The sequence below is a fragment of the Kogia breviceps genome, chromosome 1, assembly GCF_026419965.1.
Source record: "Kogia breviceps isolate mKogBre1 chromosome 1, mKogBre1 haplotype 1, whole genome shotgun sequence".
NCBI classification, from domain to species: Eukaryota; Metazoa; Chordata; class Mammalia; order Artiodactyla; family Physeteridae; genus Kogia; species Kogia breviceps.
Window position 1 is genome coordinate 45,960,060 of NC_081310.1, and position 20,421 is coordinate 45,980,480.

The following is a 20,421-nucleotide window of genomic DNA, read 5'->3' on the forward strand; positions in this document are numbered from 1 at the left end:
GCTAAGTTTGTTTCAGTCGGTTGTGTAGGCTTCCTGGTGGAGGGGACTGGTGCCTGTGTTCTGGTGGATGAGGCTGGATCTTGTCTTTCTTGTGGGCAGGACCATGTCCAGTCATGTGTTTTGGGGTGTCTGTGATCTTATTATGATTTTAGGCAGCCTCTCTTCTAATGGGTGGGGTTGTGTCCTGTCTTGCTAGTTGTTTGGCATAGGGTGTCCAGCATTGTAGCTTGCTGGTCATAGAGTTGAGCTGGGTCTTAGCATTGAGATGGTGGTCTCTGGGAGAGCTTTCACTGTTTGATATTACGTGGATGCTTTTGCTGTTTGATATTACATGGAGCCAGGAGGTCTCTGGTGGACCAATGTCCTGCACTTGGCTCTCCCACCTGAGAGGCAGAGGCCTGACACCCGGCTGGAACACCAAGACCCTGTCAGCCACACATCTTAGAAGAAAAGGGAGAAAAAAAGAAATCAAGTGAGAAAAAATAAAGTTATTTTAAAAAATTTTTTAAAAAATTATTAAAAATTAAAAAAATTAAAAAGTAATTTAAAGAAAAAAGAAAGAAAAAAAGAGCAACCAAACCAAAGAAGAAATCCCGCAATGATAACAAGTGCTACAAACTATACTAAAAAACAAACAAAGAAACAAATTTTAACAAACGGACAGACAGAACCCTCTGACAAATGGTAAAAGCAAAGCTATACAGACAAAATCACAGAATGAAGCATATGCATACACACTCAGAAAAAGAGAAAAAGGAAAAAAAATATAGCTCTCTCTCTCTCTCTATATATATATATATATATATTTATATATATAGAGAGAGAGCAATGAAATCAATAAAGGAATCTACCATTGGTTATAAACTCTAGATACTAAACTAAGATAAACATAAAACCAGAAAAGAATTGGATGCAGAAAGCAACCCCAAGTTTACAGTTGCTCCCAAAGTCCACCACCTCAATTCTCAATTTTGGGATGATTTGTTGTCTATTCAGGTATTCTACAGATGCAGCGTACATCAAGTTGATTGTGGAGATTTAATGCGCTGCTCCTGAGGCTACATGGAGAGATTTCGCTCTCTCCTTTGTTCGGACAGCTCCTGGGGTTCAGCTTTGGATCCAGACCCGCCTCTGCGTGTAGGTTGCCTGAGGGTGTCTTCCCTGCCCAGAGAGGACGGGGTTAAAGGAGCAGCTGACTGGGGGGCTCTGGCTCACTCAGGCCAGGGGGAGGGAGGGGTACGGATGCGGGGCGAGCCTGCGGCGGCAGAGCCCGGTGTGACGTTGCACCAGCCTGAGGCATGCCATGTGTGTGTGTTCTCCCGGGGAAGTTGTCCCTGGATCATGGGACCCTGGCAGTGGCACGCTGCACAGGCTTCCGGGAGGGGAGGTGTGGATAGTGACTTGTGCTTGCACACAGGCTTCTTGGTATCGGCAGCAGCAGCCTTAGCATTTCATGCCTGTCTCTGGGGTCTGCGCTGATAGCCACAGCTCGTGTCCACCTCGAGCTCATTTAGGTGGTGCTCTGAATTCCCTCTCCTTGCACACCCCAAAACAATGGTCTCTTGCCTCTTAGGCAGGTCCAGAGTTTTTCCCGCACTCCCTCCCGGTTAGCAGTGGTGCACGAGCCCCTTCAGGCTGTGTTCACGCAGCCAACCCCAGTCCTTTCCCTGGGGTCTGACCTCCGAAGCCCGAGCCTCAGCTCTCAGCCCTCGCCTACCCAGGCGGGGGAGCAGACAAGCCTCTCGGGCTGGTGAGTGGTGGTTGGCACTGATCCTCTGTGGAGGAAGCTCTCCGCTTTTCCCTCGGCACCCCTGTTGCTGCGCTCTCCTCCGGGGCTCTAAAGCTCCCCCCCACCCCCGTCTGCGCCAGTGAAGGGGCTTCCTAGTGTGTGGAAGCTTTTCCTCCTTCACAGCTCCCTCCCAGAGGTGCAGATCCTGTCCCTATTCTTTTGTCTCTGTTTTTTCTTTTTTCTTTTTCCCTACCCAGGCACGTGGGGTGTTTCTTGCCTTTTGAGAAGTCTGAGGTCTTTTGCCAGCGTTCAGTAGGTGTTCTGTAAGAGCTGTTCCACATGTAGATGTATTTCTGATGTATTTGTGGGGAGGAAGCTGATCTCCACATTTTACTCCTCTGCCATCTTGAAGGTCTCCCCGAAAGGGATTGTTAACAGTGTCAAAATACTCACTGGATATTTTCCCTTTATGTTTACGGCATAATAAGCGTCTATCTATAAAGGAATATGGGGAAAGTGATTTGAGACTGTAAAACATAGTCATCATGATTCTTTAGTGATTCTGGGGAGCTAAGGCAAAGGAAATCCATGCTTGCATTGGTATATCAAGGCTCTCAGTTTGTGGCACAGTTCTTTTAGGGAATGAAAAGGAACTAAACCCTCTTAGAACCATTTAGCCCTTGAATCAGGAAGGTATTTCAGGTGAGTTCTGTGAGACTCAAAAGGTAATTATTACCAAGTATCCAGTGTAACATCAAGTATTGGCTAAGTCCCATACAAGCATATTATTTAATCCTCTCTCACTCCTTCATGCTAGCTAAATACTGTCACATAATTCCCCATCAGTGAGGAAATGATGGGCCTGGAATTCCTAAGTGACTCTCTGATCAAGGGCAAACAGCAAGTTGGAGAGGGAACCATCACTTGTCTCCATAGCCAGTGGGCCTCCATTCTGCCTATTAACTCTGTGAGCCACGCTAAGTAGTTGGAGAGCAATGCCCATTTGGGAAACAAGAAACTCATTTCAAAATGACACCTGACAAAAGGTAGTGGTGATCAAGAAGGGATAAAGATAAGGCCCAGGGGAGTGCTATTTCACAGTTTGAAAGCTGAGGAAGACGTGGGCATTGCCTCCTCTAAATCTTTTCATCGTACAGATAAAGAGGGAAGGGCCTAGACCTCAAGGTCATGTGCAGTTAGCATCAGCATGGAGACAAGAGCCCCTTCCTGGACTAACATTCATTCCACTCTCTCTCCCCATAAAGTGCAGATGCTTTTGCTAGGAATGAGAGGCTGTCAGTATAAGCATCTGTGGCACCCTTTTAGTAGGAAACAGTTAAACCTGGGAAAATCATACTTTTAAATTATTGAAATCCTTTATTGATGCTGAGAAATTGTTTGGTGAACATACATGGAGAATATTCATAGATAGTGTATATTACTAAAGCTCCCTCTTATTGACTTCTGCATCACAACATAAACACACAGAGGCCAATAAAACATGACTTTGTCTTAATAGCATTATGAATAAATTATTAAGAACATTTTTTCTTCTGCAATAATTTTACTAGTTTTTTTTTTTTAAATAAAATCAAACCTTCTATAGCACTGCAATTAAAAGTAAAAGACAATGCAGCAGTTTTTAGCCATAATCCTCAGGAGATTAATAAAGAACTGTCAAAACTCAGACTAAAGAATATCCTCTGTTTGCTGAGGGCCTCCTTGAGAATGGCTTTCAAGGGGGCCATAACCTTTGTGATTGCTGACACATCTCACCAACTGTGGCTGAAGTCTGTGCTGGAGAACTTGCCCAGAATGGCTGCTGCACCATGCTTGTTGGCTGCCAATGGATGTTGCCAAGGTGAAGGAGTAGGTCTTCTTTTTTCTGCATTATTCTCATCTAGCACAAGCCTGGCCCATAGCAGGGCCTCTTCAAATGCTTATTGGATCAGTTACTGTACTATAGGCCATACCCTTTAACTACAAAGCCAGGTACCATGGTTTGGATTTCCTACTGAGTTGGCCTGGGGATCTGCTCAGAGCTAGTATACACAGTGAATAACTGTGATGAGAGATGGAGGACCCAGTTTAATGAGCAAGGGCTCCTGTCTCAGCCAGACCTATATTTTAGTGATGGCGGCACTGTCTTAATGCAAGTTACTTTGTCACTTTGACCCTCATTTCTTGAAAAATGATAATACCCACTTTTCAGGGGCTGGTGAGAGGACTGTGTGATAAACATGTAAAATGACCTAACTCAGAGCCTGGGAGCTTGTTCTTAGTATTCACCTATGCTTGCCACCAGGTGGAAGCCCTGGAGGAGAGTCACCTGATCAGGAGCCAGCTATTTAAGTCTGATTTATCTATTGCTTTACTACTTTTGCATACCCATTGAGTACCTGCTGCTCCGTCTCTGCAGCTGTGTATCCTTTTCACTGTTGTCATGTTAGATCAGTTTTAATTGAGTCTCTGTGGCTGCTGTCTCTAGTGTGGGTTCAGTCAACTCTCCCAGTGCCCAGTGTGGCCAACCCTGCCAGAAAGCATGCAGAGGACAAATGTCCATCCTGTGATTTTGTATGCAAGGGCAGGGCTACTGTAGGTCACTTTTAGCCTGGCAAATTTCACTCCAATTTTTTTTCTGATTTCTTCATTTAGTCCCCAAATACATCTCCACATCATCCATTTGCTTTTGTGTCTCATTATGAGCTAGGGGGTCACTCTCAAACCTTCTCTGTTGGGAGGTGAGAACATGTGTGATCTGTGCAAGACCGACACCAATCTGCATTGTTCAAGGCTCCCTGTATTGGTGGTCACTTAGCACTTAAACAGTGCTTCTCTCTGCAGATATAAGCTGGTTCTTTTAACACCTTTGAGGACAGGTAGGAGTTCTTATCATCCTTTTGCAGTGTGGAGAAGCTGAGGTAGGGAGAGTCAGATGTTTATTCTGGGTCATAGCATCAGCCGTGATGGTCAGGGAAGAGCTTGCAGGGGATGCCTGCTCCTAGTTGGAGTTCTGATACCTCAAAGCAATACAGCCGGTTTACGGTTTCTCTGAAGTCTTTTGGGGTGGCACCATTGGTTTCTTCCTCTTTATATGTTGGCCAGTTCTATAGTGCTAGGAGTGATTTTTTTCTTGAGTCGAAAGGAAGTTAGACACATTGAACGTGGATACCTAAACTTTTGAGGCCTGCCTTTTGGAAGGTACCCACACATTGGATACCATCATTTCTGAAAGAATATTGGGCTTGATTGAGAAAGTGTTTTGACCCAGTGATGACAATTATTAAAAACTTATACCTTCACTACCCCTGCTATTTAAGACTGTTTTTCAGGCAAAGGGGTAGTTGTGTTTTTTCTTGCACTTGGAATACTCCCTGGTATTAGGATAGACTTAAAGCAGAGTTGAAAAGAACCCTTTGGTTCTTTTCTCTAGGGAATGCAGACATTTTGACCTCTATAGAAACTGTGCGTTATGAAAACAGCCTGAGGAGTCAGTGGTCCCAAATTTGAATCTCTCTTCCCTTATTTAGTAGCAGCATAACTTGCATAGGCTTCATCCTCTCTCAGAGTCTGTTTCCTTCCTGTAAAATGAGGCCAATAGTACCTGCCTTTGAAAGCTATTGTGAAGATTATATAAATGCCTAACACTGTATCGGCTCATAATAAGTACTTAAAAGTTTATTCCTTCCTCCATTTATTAAATCTCGAGGACAGACTTCTGTGTTCCCTCAACAGACCTTACAGACGGAGCACAAAGGACAAATGCCCAATTAGTCCATGTCCCAAAATCATGTATGTTCCCTGAATTTATCTGATTTCTACTTAGTGGGACACATCTCACATAACACAGACTGCCAGCGATCAACTTGAAATGACAGACGTGAGCACATTACCCTAATAGGTCCATTTTTAGTAAATGAAAACTGAGACCCATTCATGCCTTGGGGCAAAAAGAAGTGAGTGCCTTTGTTCTTGCATAAGAATGTGACATTTATACATTTATGTTCCTCATTTGCAGGCTGATGACCAATTTCATAAGCAATGATGAGGGAAAAACAGGGCAAGGGAGGGAAGGCTCCCTGTGGGTGCAGTCATTCTTTATCTTACTGATGGCACATCGCTTCTACTAATGTGTCACTCTCGCCCTATCATGTTTTTATAGAAAAATGTTTAGGGCTTCAGATTTTTTAAATGACATATACATAAACTCATATTAACTTACAAATCATAAGCGTATAAGTCAATGCATTTAAACAAAGATAGCAACCCTGTATAACCAGGACCCTGATCACGAAAGAAAACAGAGTTAGCACCCTCCCCCAAATCCTCCTTGTGCCCCTTCTGAAAGTAACCACCCGCCCCCACAAGGGGAAGCATTAACTGGATTTGTAACACCATAGATTAATATGATCACTTTTAAATTTTATATAACTGAATCATACAGTGCAAACTTTTCCCGTAGGTGGTTTCTTTTACTCTACAATATGTTTTTGTAAAAATTTGTTAGTGTTACTGAGAGTAGCTGTAGTTTACCCACTATCACTGCAAAGTGGTATTCCCTTGTGTGATTATAATACAATGTGTTTATCCATCCTATTTTTGATGGCCATTTGAGTAGCTTCCAGTTTGGGGCTATTTTGAATAGGGCTGTTATGAACATTCTTGTGCATGTCTTTTGACTCATATATAAATGCATTTTAGTCAGGTATATACCGATGAGTGGAATTTCTGGTGTATAGTGGGTGCAAGTGCCTAGCTTTCATAGCTGCTGTCAAATAGTTCTCCAAAGCTGGGTTTTTGGTTTTTAAAAGACAAAGTTATATTAGTGGTAACAAGACCAACCTTGCATCAGTAATCATCTTATACTTAGAAATGGAATCATCTTGCTAAAGCTGTAGTTTATGTGCTACTCACAAATGGAATTTCAATACCCAGTTCTATCACATAGTTAGTTGTCCTTATCTAGGAGTAATAATGGTTTTCTCTCATCCTGGACTCCTGAAGGCAAAACATTTTCCATGCAGGTACCAACATTTCTCCGGATGTGAAAGCTTCAGCTTGTTCATTTTTATGGTACAATAAAAGCCCACTTAAAAAAATTGGCCAGCAGGGGATTAGGGTATCAGTAGAAAAATTCTATGTGTATATGCAGTTGCTAAGTTATCTTTATCCTGCTTGTTCTGTTCTGGAAGTGTATTACTAGGAGCTGTCACTTGTCTTAAATGTTTTAATGAATGATACTTAGTTGCCTAAGGCTTTTTTTAAGCAAAGTACATAGATTTTTTTTTTTAAATGCAGAGGGAGATGGAAAATAATAGATGTTCTGCCTTAACAAAAGCATCACCAAATACCTGCTAACTGACCTCATTTCCCTGTTTCCAGTACAGTGAAATTTCATTATCATCATCATTTTTATTAATTTTTATTATCAGTCTGTAAAACACTAAGGGCTTTATAGTAGAGTGAAGTGAAATGGAACATGTGTTGAAATTGGAATTAGGTACCTGGGAACAAGTCTGTCTGCCATTTTACTAGTTCTGTATCTTTGGGACAATCACTTAACTTCTTCTACCTCAGCTTCCACAATTTTAAAAAGGAAGGGTTAGATTCCAAGACATGTAAGAATCTTTCCAGCTTTAGAAATCCTGTGATTCGAATTTTAATCAATTTGGGTATGTTGATCGAAATGCATACAACCAAATTTTTCCTTGTAATTAAATATATTATTATCATTATTTTTACTTTCATAGCTTAAGAAGATAGATGCCCATGCTTTTCTGAGTTCAGTGACTTTCACATGGACTTTCTTAAATAAATAAGATGAGAATGCTTGTCCTAAGTGAATTAAGGACAACAGTAAGAATCCTCCTACTTCCCAGTGATTGTTTCCTTGAAATTGCTCTTTATTTATTTAGTAAAGAGGGAAGTGGAACAGAGGAGGGGGAAATCCACTGGCAATAATATTGACAAAACATTGAATTGTCCCAACCTCAAATATCTTCTTAGTTTTTATTTTTAATATTAGTATTTATTTATTTAGAAAAATATACATTAAGCACCAGCTATTTGTCAGGGACTTAAGATCTAGAAATAGGTTAACAGAAACTCACACAGTCAATGAAAGCCTGCACAGTCAATGAAAGTCTCTTGTGTCTAAAAATACAACAGATCTGATAATTCACATGATTTTCCCTTTTAAAATAACAAAATAATGGAATATACTATATGTTCATTGTGGAAAATTTCAGACCTGATTTTTTTTTTCGAACAGCCTGTACACATCATAAAATCTAAGCTAGGACTTTAAAGGAAGATTATATGTTGATTTATTCTTTTCTACCTGCCTGTTTTGCCCTGGAATATAATTATATTGAAAGGCTGGTAAGAATGATGTTTTTGGAGAAAAAGAGTACATAAAAATCAGCTTTGGAGTTTTTTAACGTAATACTTTGTGTTTAATTTTTAATTATGGAGGCATAAGAGATTATATCCAGTGTGTTGAGAATTGATATTGCTTAATGGAAACGTTTTCTTCCCTACTATTATATGTATTATTCATAGAAAAAAGTGGTCTTTTATGAAAGGGCAGCTGGTCCTTTAAGAGAGGAACTTCCTCAGAGTAGCTGCTAACAGTGGTTTTGATTTGCTGCCCAACATTCACTTACAGGCTCATTTAACATTAATAGAAGGTGATCTCGGTTCACTTCATGACCTCTTGGAACCTAAATCACAGACAGGGTCATGTAAGAGATTTGGGGAGAGTAGACAGCCAGTTATCAATTTTGGGGAGCTCCGGCTAGAAAAGAATCTTTATACAAATGGATACTTAACTATATCAAGTTGGAGCCCATCGAGTCCCAGGCTCCGCAGCTGCACCTGGAATACAGCTTCTAAGAGCAGCTCAGTGCCGCAGAGGTCGTCCGCCAGGTCTACTACTTCGGCCCGTGAGGGAAGTACTACACTGCCATGGTGCTGGAGCTGCTCAGGTCTGGCCTGGAGGACCCGTTCCACTCCTGCAACCACACGTTCACGCTCAAAATGGTGCTGATGATCGCAATCCAGCTGGTCAGGCGCATGAAGTACGTGCACACCAAGTGCCTCACCTACTGGGACGTGAAGCCCGAGAACTTCCTGGCTGGGCTGCCGGGCACGCCATCCACATCATCGACTGACTCCGGCCTAGCCAAGGACTCCATCAAACCTGAGACCAAGAAGCACATCCCGTACTGCGAGCACGGCGTGCTACATGAGCATCAACACTCACCTGGGCAAGGACCAGAGCCGTTGTGATGACCTGGAGGCGCTGGGCTACATGCTTCTGTGCTTCCTGTGCGACAGCCTGCGCGGGCAGAGGCTCAAGGCCCACACGCTCAAGGAGCGCTACCGGAAGATCCGGGACACCAAGTGGGCCACGCCCATCGAGAGCCTCCCCGAGAGGTTCCCGGAAATGGCCAAGTGCCTGTGCTACGGGCGGCGTCTGGACTTCTTCGAGAAGCTGAACTCTGACTACCTGCACAAGTTCTTCACTACCTCTGACCGCAGCCGTTTTGTGTTTGGTTACCAGTCCGACTGGGCCGGGAAGTCCCGGCCCACGCCTATGGCGCGGTCCACACCAACCGGCCCTCGCAGCCTCAGGCTTGGGATAAAGCCTTGCTACACAGCAAAAACCAGGCACTGAACTCCGTCCACGGGGAGCTGAATGCTGACGACAACACCGCTGCTGGTCACTTCAGTGTCCCCATCACAGTCCCCGCAGACGTGGAGGTGGCTGACGACACCAAGTGCTGCTGTTTCCTTCAGAGGAGAAAGAGAAAATCGCTGGAGCCACGCAGGTGACCCTGGAGCGGTGGCCCCTGAATCCTCCCGCTGCAGCCCCTCGGGGTGAGCTTGGCCATGGCCATGTGGCCGCAGCCGTACGCAGACTGCCTGGCCGGCAGAGCTGCCCTCCGCACGTGGGGTCACTTCCTTCACATGAGACTTTGGACGAGATTCCTTACACCTGTTTCTAGTCCGCCCTTCCAAGAGCATTAGCTATTTCAAACAAGGAGAAAAGAAAACTCCAGCGGCTGATCTGCCTTGCGCCTCTGCCAGTGTCTGTTGAGTAAGTAGTGCAGCTGCCGACCCCGTTAGTGCCATAAAGTGCAGCTTCTCTCCCTCCATCCGGAGGCCATTTTCTCCAGGGGTTGCTGTGGGACGTTGCTGCCAGGGGTGAGCCCGCCCTGGGCCTCCCCAGGCCAAAGGGGAAGGCTGGGTGAGGGGGGCCCCCAGCCGAAATGCCGCTCAAAAGCCTGGGCCCGCGGGTGTGGCCAGCGGGGAGTTCCTGCGCAACTACTCCAGCCGCTGCCTCAGGGCCCAGACCTCTGGGCGGCCACCACTGGGCCCTTTGGGCGGTGCCAGGTGCGCCTGGTTTTCTTGTGTTGGCTCGGCGCTGCCGGCCGAACAGTGGGAGATAAGCGCCTTAAAGCCAGTCCCAGACCCACAGTGGGCCCGGTCCGAGCGGTCAGTGTGGTCTCCCGGAGGCCAGAGTGCTGCGCTGTCGGAGCAACTGGGGGCGTTCCCCACGGCGTGTGCATCTAGGTCTTGCCTTACAAAGTGTACAGAAATGACACTTCGTTTCTCTGATGCTACCTGGAGGCCATAGAATTTAGGGGCTTTTTAAAAAAGTTAAAGTAAAATGAAACCAAAATAATATTAATAATAATGATTATCATGCAGGCTTTGCTAAGTGCCAGGCTCTGTATTATTTCATCTTTATGACAAATCTTTGATAGAGGTATCATTACTATAGCCAGTTTTAGGTGAGGAAATCGAGGCTTAGGTTTATTAAATGAGTTGTGTAGAGACACACAGCTGATAGATAATGAGATTAGGATTTAAACCATGTTCTAACCCTATAGACTGTGTTCATGGGAGCTGCAGTTGTTACGGGTGAACCTATGGAGAGACATTCCGTATGAAATAAGGTGGAGGTGTTTGGCAGTTGGGAAAAAACAATAGTTATGGGACTTTTCTTTGAAAACATCACGGCATTTTCCCAGTGGTGGTGATGATTGGAGAACTGATACTGATGAGCAGAAATGATAGGAGTTTTGTCGAGACTGGGGATGAATGAGGAAACTTAAGATCTGTGCATGAGTTGTTCTAAACTGGGTTTACTTTTAGAAGTTAGCTATATTGGACTTGAGGTGCTTAAGCAGGCTTTGGGTGTCTGGGATTCATGCATCTGAATGACGTCCAAGTTTTCTCTCAAAGCTAGTGTTCAAAGAGAGAGTGTGTCACAGATGTGCAAAAATTACTGCCGTGGTCTTGTTAATGGGTTGATCTGCAAGAAGCAGCAAGAGTAATAACACTCATTGAGCTTTGTTCTTATTTCATAAGATCATTTTGACTATCAGGATCCTTGTGATTCCACATGAATTTTAGTATTTTTTTACTACTTCTGCAGAATATGCCATTGGAATATTTAATAGGCATTGGATTAAATCTGTAGATCACTTTAGATAGTATGGACATTTTATTAAGTCTTTCAGTCCATGCACAGGGATGTGTTTCCATTTAGGCTTCAAAACATAGGGGGCTTCCTTGGTGGTGCAGTGGTTGAGAGTCCGTCTGCTGATGCAGGGGCATGGGTTCGTGCCCTGCTCCAGGAAGATCCCACATGCCGCGGAGCGGCTGGGCCCGTGGGCCATGGCTGCTGAGCCTGCGTGTCCGGAGCCTGTGCTCCGCAACGGGAGAGGCCACAACAGTGAGAGGCCCACGTACTGCAAAATAATAATAATAATAATAATAATATGAAGCTGTGCTAATCAAAACAGTATGATATAGGCACAGTGGCAGACATATAGAGCAATGGAACAGAATAGAGAGTCTAGAACTAGATCCAAGCACACACTGTCAAATTATCTTTAACAAGATTGCCAAGACACAATAGGGAAAGAATAAGTTCTTTAATAAATGGTGTTGGGAAACCTGGATATCCATGTACAAAAGAATGAAGTTGGACCCTTATGTTAAAAATCAACTCAGAATGGATTAAATACTTAAGCGTAAGACCTGAAACTATAAAACTTCTTGAAGAAAACAGAGGGAAAATCTTCATAGATTGGTGTTGGCAATCATTTCTTGGATATGACATCAAAAACACAGGCAACAAAAGCAAAAATGGACAAGTGGGAGTACATCAAACTGAAGAACTTCTTGCAGAGCACAAGCTCCGGACGCGCAGGCTCAGCGGCCATGGCTCACAGGCCCAGCTGCTCCGCAGCATGTGGGATCTTCCTGGACCGGGGCACAAGCCCGTGTCCTCTGCATCGGCAGGCGTACTCTCAACCACTGCGCCACCAGGGAAGCCCGTGAGCTTCTTTTTTTTTTAAAAAAATATTTATTTATTTTTGGCTGCGTCAGGTCTTAGTTGTGGCATGTGGGATCTTTTGTTGTGGTGCATGGGCTCTTTGTTACAGTACGCAGGCTTCTCTCTAGTTGTGGTGCATGGGCTTCTCTCTAGTTGAGGTGTGTGGGCTCAGTAGTTGCGGCACGCAGGCTTATTTGCTCTGCAGCATGTGGGATCTTAGTTCCCCGACCAGAGATCAAACCCACGTCCCCTGCCTTGGAAGGCAGATTCTTAACCACTGGGCCACCGGGGAAGTCCCTCAAACTGAAAACTTCTGTACAGCAAAGAAAACAATCAACAGAATGAAAAGGCAACCTATGGAATGGGAAAAAATATTTGCAAACCATATTATGTTAAGAGGTTAATAGCCAATATATTAAGGAACTCCAATGATAAAACCAAATAACTTCATTTAAAAATGTGCTAAGAACCTGAATAGACATTTCTCCAAGACACACAAATGGTCAACAAATTTATGAAAGATGCTCAACGTAATTAATCATCAGAGAAGTGCAGATCATGAGCTATCACTTCACACCTGTTAAGATAGCTATCATAAAAAAACAGGAAATAGTGAGCATTGGTAACGCTGTGGGGAAATCAAACTTTTGTACACTGTGGGAAAGTAAAATGGTATAGCCACTGTGGAAAACGTTATGAAGTTTCCTCAAAAAATTAAAAGTAGAACTACTATATAAAATAATCCAGCAATCCCACTTCTGGGTATTTACCTAAAATAATTGAAAACAAGATCTTGAAGAGATATTTGCATTTCCATGTTCATTGCAGCATTATTAACAGTAGCCAAGATTGGGACAATCTAAATGTCCATTGATGAATAAATTAAAAATAGTCCATCACTGAAGGACAAATAGTTCATAGTTCCACTTAACATGAGGTATCCAAAGTAGTAAAACTCAGAGAAACAAAGTAGAATGGTGGATGCCAGGGACTAGAGGGAGGAAGAAATGGGAAATGCTTTTCCATGGGTACAGAGTTTCAGTAATACAAGATGAAAAAATTTTAAAGCTCTGTTGTGCAACAGTGTGTATATAGTTAACAGTACTGCACTGTACACTTAAAAATTTGTTAAGAAGGTAGATTTCATGAGAATTATGCCCCCCCAGAAGCAAACATTGAGAATGAAAATACATATTGAGAATGTGAAAAGGATAAAAAGAGAAGGCAGTGGGCTTGATATTATGGGCATTTGAATTGGCAAAGCCCAGGGCAAGGATCTAGAGGAAGAAGGGCAGTTGGATTTTACTCAGATGATAATCATGTGCTCAGGCAGCCTCTCTTCATTTAAAACCACCTGTGTGCATTTATAGTGCATTATATTCATTTGAGAGGCAGGATATACAGTGGCTAAGAACATGCAGTTTGGTGTCAGACTGACCTGGGTTTGAGTCTTGGCTCCTCTGATTGTGAATTGATAGTTTTCTTAACTTCTCTCAGCCTTGCTGTTCTCATCTGTATAACAGAGAACAATATCTATTTCAGCTGAGAAGATTAAGTGAGGTAATTTGTGTAGTGATCTCAACTGAAAATTGTGATGATTTTTTTTTTTTTAGCAAGGAGGCAGCATTAGTACATAAGACTGGAGCCTGAAAGTTTGTGAGATTTCAGGCAAGGATATTTCTACAAGGCAGGCTCTCTTGGGAGCTGATGTCAGTATCAGTATTTGTATGCAGATCTGTACCCAAAACATAAACCCCAGAATATAAACCTTCAATGAAATTCAGAGACCTAACAGTCCTATATACAAACACACAGCTGAAAAGTCAGCTTTCACATACAATTAAGAAAAAAAATTGAACTTTAAAAAATAAAACTGTTAGTCGTTAATCTGTGGGAAAAGTTGAAATCTCTCCTTTTCTTTGTTGATGTTTCTTTCATTTTTTTGATGAAATCTCCCCACGCTGTCATCTTTCAGTCATCTAGGTCCCATTCAGAAGCAGGGAGAGCTCTGGCAGAACCAGTGTTGCGGGTGTGTGCAGGGTCTTTTTTGCTTGTTTTTAATTGTTGCTTCCTGGGCTTGCTCTTCCGAAAAGGGCAAGTGGGACATTGCAGAGTATTAACTTACCAGACAGGGGTTATTAAATGATATGAATGTGGTTGCCATAGGATTTTGCAGTTCTTCTAAGTTGGTAATAACTGTTTTAAAGGAATAGATAAGAGAGGATTTCCTTCTTAAGTCATCAGGTGGTGTCCTGCCTGTGCCAGGAATGGTCTAAGTCACTGTTCTACTTGTAACTCTAAATTGATGGATGTCATATGCGGTATTCTGACACTGAGTGTTAAAATAAGTGCCCTTTAGACTTAAGCAAAATATTTGGCAAGGTCTTCCACATGAGCTTTCCAGACTTGATGGAAGGAGAAGGCAGAATGCTGGTCCAAGTAAGTAGATTCATATGTGGTTGTAATTTGATAGTGGATTCTAATCATATTTTTTATTCAGTCATTCAGTGTCAACCGATATTTAGTCAGAGCTTTACCATGTGTCAGACCCTTTTCTAGGTACTGAGAATGTACTAGTGACCAAAGGAGACAAAGCTCTTGCCTTCATGGAACTTATATTCTAGTGCCACAGAGCTCTTTCCTCAGTCCTGTCTTGTTCAACATTTCTATAATTGATTTCTGTAACATTCAAAAACATGTTTGTCCTACGAAGCCACAGTAATAAAAACAGTGCACTACTGGCATAAGGCTAGACATATAAAAATGGAATGGAATTGAGAGTATAGAAATAAGTCCTTATAATTTGTAGGCAATTCATTTTGACAAGGGTGCCAAGACAATTCAATGGGGAAAATGGTGCTGGTACAACTACAAAACTGAGTATCCATGCAAAAGAATGATGTTGAACCCTTACCTCACACCATATGCAAAAAACAACTCAAAAGTGGATTTACTATATAAATGTAAGAGCTAAGACTATCAAACCCTTAGAAGAAAACATAGGTGTAAGTCTTTGTGATCTTAGATTAGGCAGTGCATCTTAACTGTGGCACTGAAAGCACAAGCAACAAAAGAAAAAATTAGATAAATTGGGCTTCATCAAAATTTGAAACTTTTGTGTTTCAAAGAATGACATCAGGAAATTGAAAATAAAACCCACAGAGTAAGAGTAAATATTTGAAAATCATGTATCTGATAAAGTATCCAAAATACTTTAAAAAATCATGTATCTAAAATATATAAAGAACTCCTACAACTCAACAGTAAAAAGACTAATGATCCAACTAAAAATTGGGCTAAGATTTGAATAGACATTCTCCAAAGATATCCAGATGGTCAAAAAACCCATGAAATGGGCTAATGCTCAATAGCATTAGTCTTTAGGGAGCTACAAATAAAAACAACAGTGAAATACCACTTCATAGCCACTAGGATAGCTATAATCAAAAACAAACAATAATAAGTGTTGACAAGGATGTGGAGAAATCAGAACCCTCATACACTGCTGGCAGGAATGTAAAATTGTTCAGCAGATGTGGAAAATGATTTGGCATTTCTTCAAAAGAGCTAAACATAGAGTTACCATATGACCCAGCCATTCCACTTTTAGGTATATACTCAAGAGAATTGAAAACATCTGTCCACAAAAAAACTTACACATGAATGTTCATAGCAGCATTATTTATAGCGTTCAAAAATGGCAACAATCCAAGTGTATGTTAACTGAAGAATGAATAAACAAAATGTGCTGAATCCATATAATAGACTAGTATTTGGCCATAGAAATAAAGTACTGATAAATGCTACAACATGGATGCATCTTAAAAAACATTATTCTAAGTGAAGGAAACCAGACACAAAAGACCATATATTATATGAATCCATTTATATGAGATTTCCATAACAGGCAACTACATAGAGACAGAAATTCGTGGTTGCCAGAGGAGGGAGGGAGGAGGGATGGGGACTTCTAATGGGAAATAGAGTTTCTTTTTAGCCTGATGAAAATTTTCTGGAATTAGGTAGTAGTGATAGTTGTATAAATTTGCAAATATTAAAAATCACTGATTGTACAATATAAAAGGGTGGATTTTATGGTATGTGAATTATATCAATAAAAATGCTTATCATAATTATAGGTTACATGAAACTAGCAAGGGGAATATTTGCATTGGATGGCAAAGTCTATACTCAAAAGAATCTTGACAGATTGGAAAGATGGGCTGAATCTGAAAAGGTAAAATTTAGTAGGAATAAACATAGTCTTAAAACTGCATTCAAGAAAAACAATTAATAACAGCCCTATAAAATAATTCCAGGCTTTAGTTCACAGAGAGCCTGTTGTAAGTCAGCAGAATGTCACATCCTAAAAGGTTAATGTAATGTTTGCAGCATTAACAGAAGTATAGTTACTCCAATGGGAGATTAACATCATTTTTTGTTTGAGCTGGTCAAATGACACCCAGACTTTTGAGGTCAGTTCTGGTCGTTGTGATTCAGGAAATATCTAGTTCAGTGGGTGAATCTAGCCCCAATACATATTATATTTGGCTTTCACGAAGTCTGTGTTCTCATTTGAAGGCATTTTGGTAAGATGGGCCTCTTCCTTTTCCACCAGCCCTATCACTCCTTCATTACCACAAGCAGGGCCAGACTCATACATGTATTTTACCCACATCCTCCTTATTAACATTTGAATTTAGCCCCTCTCTCCTACTCTTGAAAACAAAGGCGTGTAAAAAGGATGGTAAAGGCGTCCCAAGACATGTTGAAAGGATAAGGCACAATTGAATGAACTATTATGCTTCATCAGAAAAAGATCTGGGAACCATGGGAGCAGACTTCAAATATCTGAAGGTCTTTCATGTAGATGTGGGAAAAGACTAATGAATACAAGGGATTGATGGGTTGAGGCTTCAGAGAAGGAGATGTTTTGACTCAAAGTAGAGAGCATTTCAACTGAGCTCCCTGTGGATGGGTGGTCTTTATTCAAAGGTGGAGGGTTGGTTGAGCTTTGTTGGCACAAGCTGGATGACCATTTAAATGGTTATAGGATCTAGATGACTTTTGTAATCTCTTCGAGTTTTAAGATTTCATCATGATGCTAATTATCTGTCAAGCCACCCTGCTGGTTTATCTGTTAGACATTCTACCAAGGGACTGCAAACATAAGACTGTCTCATGGATCTTTGTCCTTAGGAAGCTCACAGTCTAAAAAAAATTATAAGAATACAAACACCATGTGTTGTGTTGTATTGTATTGAGTTGTGTTGTTTATATTGCGATGATGATGGTGGTGATTGAGGAGTGTGTGTGTGTGTGTGTGTGTGTGTGTGGTGTGTTTCGCAAGTATGTACATTTATGCTCATGTGAGCAGGGCTAAACTAGTACGTGGGCCACTAGTGCTTTTGGTGTCAGAAGTGAAGAGGATGCCCTATTTTTATTAAACAAAATAAGAGCTTCACTCAGCCACTGACTGATAACACCCTGGGAAAGGTGACTGTTTTCAGTGACTTCTAATTTCTATTTCAGTGTCTGATTGCAAGCTCTTTGCTAAGGGTCAGTTTTGATGGAGTTTGTAGTGTTGTGGAAGAACCTTAGCCAGTACTGGGGAGAGTGTGATATGCAGGTGGAGAGCTGGGCTTGGGCTGGATGGTGCAGGGAAGGCGAGTGAGAATAAAGATACAATTATTTCTGCATATATCTCTGTGTGAGTTACCAGTGTGTGTAAGAGAGGGTGGTGTGGGTAAGTATATGTATCCTGTGGGGTATCAGGTAAGGCTTCTACCGTTCTGTGAACTGGACTCTGGAAATTGAGGAGTACTTGTATTCATTGATCTTATTTGCCTCAAACATTTTCAGCATATAGTGTCCCTCTGGTGCCTCTTTCTCTGAATCTGTCTCTCTCCTTCCAGGCATAGCTATGGAACAAAGATTAATTAATACATTAACTAAATGATACAAATGGCTTTAACTGCCCTCCATAGGAGCTTTTGTTATTGGAACGGTCAAATCTGGTCCCATTCAGAAGCAATCTAGAAACTCTCATGGAGCCATCAAGGACCCCCGGGTGGTCTGAGCTTCCCCACTGAGCAGGAAGACTCTTTTAGTTTTTTAAATTAAATTAAATTAAATTTTTTTATACAGCACGTTCTTATTAGTCATCCATTTTATACACATGAGTGTATACATGTCAATCCCAATCTCCCAATTCATCTTACCACCCCCCCCCCCCCCCCCGCTACTTTCCCCCTTGGTGTCCATACGTTTGTTCTCTACATCTGTGTCTGTTTCTGAGCAGGAAGACTCTTGACATCAAACAAAGTACAGAGATCTGGGAGCTCCCATGCCTCCGCATTGATGAGATTAGGCAGGGGCTCCTGGGTCACCTCCTCTGCTTTTGAGAAGGACTGGCTGTGCTGGTTACGTAAACCAAGAAAAATCACCATCCTCTCTTGCTGGCTCACTGCCCATTGTCCCTCCCATAGACGGGAGGGGTGTGTGGTGGGGGTTCTGACTCTGGGCCAGACAAAGCAGTTCATATCCAACGAGTATTGCTGGTTTCTAAACCTTAATGGAAGAATTTTGATGTTTTTATTACCCTGTTTTCTTGAGGAAGGAAGGAAGGAGGAAGAGAAGAAGATGGGAGGAAGAAATACTCCACATGTGCTTGTATATAGTTACGTGAGCTTGGAGAATGGTGTGCAAAGATATATTTTGAACTTTAATGGTAGTTACTTCTGGGAGTGGGATTGCAAGGCAGACGGGCAGAAGTTTCGCTTTAAAAGCTTCTCAGTTGTTTGACATCTTAGAATGAGCATGCTACATTTTAAACGAGAAATGTTTAAAATGATTTTTAAAATAGGTAATATCAACAGAGTGTAGGATTTTTCAGAAAAATTAAAGTAGCACCTCTTGGTTTGCTGTTAACTCCAAAACACATGTATTTTTCCCTTGTGAATGTCCTGTCTACTTTTTTGATTTTACTGATGGTGACACTAGCTACATTCAGTGAAGTGTCTAATCAGGCATGTGACGAATGTCACAGCTGTTACAACTTCTCTGTCTTTGGCTTATCAGCCTGATTCTCAAGCTCAAGAAAACTGCCTCTGTTTTGCCCCTTATGAGATGGGGAGCACCAAAAAGCTTGGCTGGACACTTAGGCGTGAATGTTACTCAACTCTGGCAGTGGAACTTTGTCTTGGCTTCTGGGTGGTGGCAGAAGCAGAGGCAGGCCAGCATCTCCAGGGGGGGGCGGTAGGAAGCTGTCCATTCTCTTTAGGTGCGTAAGCAGATTTCCAGTTCAATTCTGTCACATCTGAGGGGTTCAGATATATTTTCAAAACCCAAGCCTTTAGGCTTGTACTAAACTGAAACTCTGAGGCACATGAGGTTGGTTCCTCAATCACTATGACTGGAGTTGAAGATTGAAAAAGATGAGGTGATAATAATACCTTACAGGTATATAACTTCTTTAAGCAAAGCTCTTTGCAAACAGCTCAGCAAACCCCAGGACAGAGAGCCCAGCTCGGCCAGTGCTGAAATGCAGCCGAGCCCTGAACAAAGCCGCCTCCAGGGTCAGCAAGCCACCCTCAGAGAGACCTTAACTCCCAACTTCGCTTGGAGAGGGGAAAATGAAGACTGTATCTACCAGCAGCGGCAGGGACACTTTTTTGAAGCAAAATGTAATTACCAGTGTAGGAGCTGGCCTCGAAAGTGGGGATTAACACTCCCCCGCTCCCACCAGCATCTTGGGCTCTCTGAACAGCTTCAACAAGATTTGGGGTTTTATGCTTCCATCCAAAAGCTGGCTCTGTTTGAGACACGGTTGAGGACTGCAGACCACAGAGACATTGATTCATTGCAATGAGGGGAAAGGATTTAGCAGTATTTCTTGTAAGCCTGGGCAACCTGAGGATGGAGGTGGGGGTCAGAGGAGATTCACAGGGTCTGAAGGTTGAAAAAGAGGCCATGCTCACCTCCAAATAATAAATAACATTCAGGCTCCTGCTGAATGGGCAGAATTCCACATATGGCTTGCGGAGTGCACTGCTGAGGATGGCTGACTCCTCATGGTCAGCATCCCAGGTCCTGTTTCTTTCATCTTGTATCTCAAGAACATCACTGAAAGATGCTTTCCTCTTCTGGGCAAGTCTTATGCAGCCAGCTTAGGAGTCTGAAAATTGGTGTTTTCTGTTTTGTGCTGGTCAGGAACCCTGATGACTTCACGCAAGTCACTGCCCCTCTTGGTGCCTGATTCTTCACTTGCAGCACAGAGAGGTTGTACCAAATCAGGATCTTTAAAAATGATGTCTCCCAGAGTCCTAGGGATTTCACTAAC

At 42.4% G+C, this 20,421-nt stretch overlaps 1 protein-coding gene and 1 pseudogene across 3 annotated transcripts in view; both read left to right on the forward strand.

Moving 5' to 3' along the window:
- ASTN1 (astrotactin 1) overlaps positions 1-20,421 on the forward strand; it is a 328,942-nt gene that overhangs the window by 80,013 nt on the left and 228,508 nt on the right. The gene's annotated exons all lie outside the window — the stretch shown is intronic.
- LOC131761875 (casein kinase I pseudogene) lies at positions 8,514-9,565 on the forward strand (annotated as a pseudogene).